The following is a 6,000-nucleotide window of genomic DNA, read 5'->3' on the forward strand; positions in this document are numbered from 1 at the left end:
CACTCACAAACTGCAGCTAAGAACAAGCCAGCTGCCTATGCACAGGCTCTCCTGAGGCCACTTAATACAAATAGGGCTGGCAGGCAAAATGAATAACTTTGTCACCTGTGAGCAGGAGGTGGAGATGTGTAAAGCTTGGAGAAATGCACTCTCAAAAAGTCTCCTGCAGAGCCCAGCTCATGCTTAGTCAAAAATGATCATATTTTAGTCCCAGGGAGTAAAATCAAAGCTAATACTTAAAGCCGATTTTAGAGATGCTCACACAAAGATAATGGGCGCTAAGTAGCAAGTAGCACAGTATGGCGAGTAAGTTGGTGACCCTCAGTGGGGTACACAGCTGATTTGTTGTGCAGAAAACGAGAACAATCTCATCCACAGAGCCCAAACCAGTGATTTATATTGAGAAAGTTTAATGGAATCGTAGTCTTCAAATTGCTTTACTGTTTGACAATGTACGTCTCCCCCTTTCAGGGAAGTTTCACTGCTATAATTGGGTTCCACTGTGCTAATCTCCTCAAAATGCAGCAATTGCTAGCAAATAGATATTAATTGCTGCTTCCAAAGGGATTATCTCACCTCCACCCTGCACATTGACCAATCCCCGGAGAGCATACAAAAGTAAACAGGAACCCGTGACTCTGTATTTTACTGCAGCCACTCCTGGAAGAAATACTCTACACATTTCCGTGTTTCTCTGAACAATAGGTATCGTTTGAACCACATCCCCACCCCTAATAGCTGCCTGCCTCTTGCTACTTGACAGGCAATGGAAGAGAGGGACATACATACAAGCTGACATGCCCCAAAAGGAAGAATACACAGGTATGGTACTAGAGGTGAGAGCACTCCCATACAGTGCCGATTTAATCACTTGTTCATTACATTTCTCTTCAAGCGGCATTAAACATTTTAAGAGGAGATTATATATACACTAGCATTTTAAGATTACAATCCGTTGTTGCCAGGCCTTCATTATAAAGTGGCTTGTCAAATGCTGTTTTAAGCAGTAACAGCTGAATCTGTATTACACTGGAAAAAAAGCAACTATTTCAACTCACAAAACCAAAGCGTTTCCCTTCTACGATAGCAACTGGTGGTACCCACTCAGATGGAAGTAATTCAAGAGTCACTCACAACCCAAGTTATGTGGATCGATTTTGCCCATCGGGGAACAAAACCAACGCCATCTTACAACCCATACAAATCTCACCTTGGATTATTTCATGTCAAAATCAAGGCACCTTTCCCTAAACCACAAAACGAGGCTGCTTTTTTTCATTTATACGTAAAAACACTTGGTACTGCATCCCCCCCCAAAAAAAAAACCAAAGGATCCTAAAGTAGTTTGCATAAAACAGGAATGTGGAAGTTGTGGCCTACATATGTTCTTGGACTTCCACCTCCCACCATCCTAGATTGTTGGCCATACTGACTGGGTCTGATGAGAATTGGAGTCCAACAGTATTTGGAGGGCCACAGGTTGCCCATCCCTGGCATTAAAAGAACAACACCCCCACAAGTTTCTAAGTTCCTGAAGCAGCAGTCTTTTCTTCAAACCTCAAACATTGCAAAGTAATGGCTGGATCCCAACAGTCCACTTCAAAATTTGATGGATGTGAAAATCCTCTGTGTAACAGGTTGTATATACAAGGTATCAGATATGTTCCATATTTTAACAAGGTGCCGGATTCACAGATGACAACAGATACTCTTTATCTCAAGTGTCTCTCATCCCTTAGACCAAGAGTGGGAAGAAGGTAGATCAGGACCTACTAGAAGATCTCTGTACAATTTGCAGTAGAGATCAGCAAGGGTTTTGTACTCCCAAGCATTTAACAGCAGCAATAAAAAGTCAGGCTCCCTCACTTAAAATAAAGAAAATTGCTAAAATAAAGAAAATTGGGACTGTAGGTTGATACAGTAGCCTGTTCCTTATTTTAAATATATGATCTACCTTCCCTGCCTCTTTTACACCTGACTTTTATCTCATGCAATCTTAGTAAGAGTTTCATCTGAGGCATATTGCTCAGTAAAGGAAGACCCCACAGCCCAGGATGGACAATTGGCAGGGCCCAAGATGGGAGCAGGCTTCAGAGCAATCCACACCCCACTTTCAAGGTGGGTACAGAAGACCTTCTGAGGTTTGTCTGGGAGATTCTGGACTCTGAAGCACAGAAGAAAGAACATGCTTGCAATGTGGGCCAAGATGCTCATGTTCTCCCCATTGATACTTGGCACTCAGTTGCCAAGTCCACATCCGCCTGGGCTGCCTTACCCCCCAGGAATAAGCCTAGAAATGGAAAGCAGGATATTGAAGTCCTTCCACCTGGCAGCCTGAACCTCCATGTTGCCGGCCTATCATTTCTGCCAGGCCCCTATGCAGCCTCTTGGGTGAAGGGCAGAGCTACTGATTCTCCACCACCACACAGTCTCAGCTAACAGCACTGTTGGCAGACAGTGCCATATATATATGGACTCAGTGACTCTGCCCATTAGTCCCATGCTGTTCAGCCACAGCAGAGCTGAGTAGCGAGCGAGGCCAGTTAACCAGTCAAGTTTCAGGGGGGTACTTGCCTGGGGGCAGAGTCCAAATGCAAGGTTCAGTCCAGTCCTGAGGTCAGGAGTATGTCAGTGCAGTCAGACGGTCCAGGGGTCAGGAAAGCTGAGAGCCCAAGGTCATGAAAAGCAAGCAGCAGCAAAGTCTGGCCAGGAACAACAAATGTTGTTTCCAGCAACTGACTGAGGCTGGAAACCCTGCTTTAGAAAGCTGGAGCCAGCTGGTTCTCATCAGTAGCAAGAAGGCTGATCAGCAGCAGGTGGAGTCACTTCACCTTCTGCTCCTTCAGGCTGCTGCTCAGCAGGTGAAGCCGACTTCTGGCCCATGACAGCCTGCTCAGCAGAGCCCATCTCCCTTCAGCAAGCACACTGCCTGAGAGAAGTGCATGGACCATGTTGGTTAGGCCTGAAGGGCACAAGGACACCTCTTTTAGCCGCTGCTGTTGGGGGTGTGCAGGTTTGTACTGTGGTGTTTCATGTCCTCCTCCTCCTCAGGAAGCTACACCTACTAAGTGATAATGGGACTGATTCTCCCCTATTGAAACACATTGGAAATTAAAACTATCAAGCACCTAAACCAGGCACCCCCAAACTGCGGCTCTTCGGATGTTTTTGCCTACAACTCCCATGATTCCTAGCTAACAGGACCAGTGGTCAGGGAAGATGGGAATTGTAGTCCAAAACATCTGGAGGGCCAACGTTTGGGGATGCCTGACCTAAACTAACTGGAGTCCATTATATTCCCAGCAGCTTCTAAAAATGGAACAGAGATACAACTCAGCATTTTGCAGATTTTAATTGTTGTGGTTATAGCACTTCTAGAGCACAGGAGTAGGCTTTTTCAGTTTTTCTAGAACAAGAAAGGGAATTCCTTTCTGTACGTTTTTTAAAAAGATTACAAATCACTGCCCGGGGAGGCAGGGGTTGCTCTCAGAACCCATGAGTTAATTTTACCGTGGGGTTAACTCTGTTGCAAGTTGATACAGAAGCTAGCATTCTCATGATACAGGACTGATATTTTTATTCACATTTTTAAGCGGGGGGGGGGGGGATTGGCTACTGGGGGTACATTTACCCCTTTCATCATTTAGTTCACCTATGGATCTCATCCACGTTCTTATCCAGGGTTTCCTATTTGGAGTCCAGTGCTGAATTTAAGTTAACATTTGCCCTGATCAAGTGTTCAAAGAACACATGAGAATATCAGGGGTGGACTTTGGTAATATGATGCCCTGAGCAAGGACAAAATTTAGTGTCCTCTGCCACCCCTCACTTTCTGCTCTGTGCATGCTCTCAAGGGCACTATGTCATAGTTTTGTGCCTCCTTGGCTTGGTGCCCTGTGCAGGGGAACTGCCCACATAGCCCTAAATCTGGCACCAATGGTATAAAATGCGTAGGGAGAATGAGGCCACTATTACCATTCCCTCTACCCCTAACCCTCCCATGTTGACTGGAAAGGCCTGAAAGGCAATTCTAAGCTCATTCATGCTTGCACTTTGCAATCAGAAACCCTTTACAATCATACCTCAGTTTAAGTACGCCTCAGTTTGAGTACTTTCAGTTTAAGTACTCCACGGACCCGTCTGGAACGGATTACAGTAATCCACTTTCCATTACTTTCAATGGGAAAGTTTGCTTCAGGTTAAGTATGCTTCAGGTTGAGTACGGACTTCCAGAACCAATTACACTCATACTTCGGGTTAAGTACACTTCAGGTTGAGTACTCCGCAGACCCGTCTGGAACGGATTACAGTGGAACCTCGGTTTATGAACACCTCGGTTTACGAATTTTCGGTTTACGAACGCCGCGGACCCATCTGGAGCGGATTAATTCACTTTCCATTACTTTCAATGGGAAAGTTCACTTCAGGTTAAGTACGCTTCAGGTTAAGTACAGACTTGCGGAAGCAATTGTGTACTTAAACCGAGGTACCACTGTATTATCATGGTTATTAATCACAGAAAAATTATTTTTTAATTCCCTTTTATATATGCCTCAAGGCAATTTACATACATACCATAAAAGCACCTAAAATAATTATTTTTTAAAACAATACACAAAACCAACTGACGACAGCTGTAAAGGCAATGCAAAATGAACACTTAAGGCAGACCTTTTCATCCAGATGGAAAAACTGGTTGCCACAAAAATGTCTTCAATTGTTACCTGGAAGTACAGAAAGAGGGCACTTGTCATATCTCAGCAGGGATGCTGTTTCATGGAGCAGAGGCAAGTGCACTGAAAGCTCTGCTCTGAGTTACGTGAAGCGGTCTTCTGATATTTTAGGGACTTTTAAGCAGAAACTTCAACTGAGCACACTTGGGATCCCACCCTCAGATCTTCCCACTCAATGCAGTGAGTAGGGCACACCCTTTACACATATTATGCCTCCTTGTGTTCTTTGAACATCTGAACAGCCCTACTGTGGGATCCAAGGAATGTAGTAAGCTGCTTTTATCCAGAGCCAGACCAGTGGTTCATCTAGATCAGAATTGTTCATATGGGCTGACAGGAGTCTCTTCCAGCTGTCTGGAGATGCTGGAGGCTGAACCTGAAACCTTCTGCACGCAAAGCAGATGCTCTACTACTGAGCTACAGCCCTTCCCTTACAGCGCTGGACTGCTTTTGGAATGCAGTACCAATAAAGATATATTTTTATGTTAAACTTGAGTCATAACAAGAATCTATCATTAACGTTATTCCCAGCAAGGACTTTAGAGGGGGGGGTCCATCGAATTCCAATAAAAGATAATACAGAACTGTCAAACAAATGAAAAATCAAAAGTGAATGAGGTTTAATGCAAGAGGCCACCAGCACCCCAGATTCCTTCTGTTCTCACTGAAAATCTGTGTGTAGATTCCATTTAAAAGTGAACCTATTTTAAAGTAAAGGCTGTAAAACTTCATTGATCAAACAAAATCATCTAAGAGTGTATGGCACCCTCTTCTGTTCAACACTAATATGACAATTACGAATAATATCCAACTTTCTGCTGGGAAACTCCACTGCCTTTAGCCAAGAATCGCTTTTCTTCATTTCCTTTTGATTCTTCCTTGCCTCAAATCAAGAACAGGAGCAGACACAAAATAATGTTGTCAATGAGAACTAATTGCGTTTGTGACACAGTTGTGTAACCTTTGTCACAGCAGAAAATCCAAACCAGAATGGCAACATAATTAGGTACTTAAAGGCAAGGGAAGCAGGTGGGGGGTAGGGACAATCGTACTTCCGCTTGCCCTAGCAAGGTCACTGGAAGCAGAGTGCAGCTTTTAGCACTAATCACAGTAAGATTATTGAGCAAGCCGTGGAAGTGGAAGTGGAAGGAGTGGAAAACTCTGGAAGGCTCATCCTTCACAAACACAGTATGTATCTGTGCAAAGCAAAAAGTCAATTTGTGCTTCCACAAAACCCCTGCAATATTTAGACCTTTCTTCTTCCCCA

The sequence above is a fragment of the Zootoca vivipara genome, chromosome 4, assembly GCF_963506605.1.
Source record: "Zootoca vivipara chromosome 4, rZooViv1.1, whole genome shotgun sequence".
NCBI lineage: Eukaryota > Metazoa > Chordata > Lepidosauria > Squamata > Lacertidae > Zootoca > Zootoca vivipara.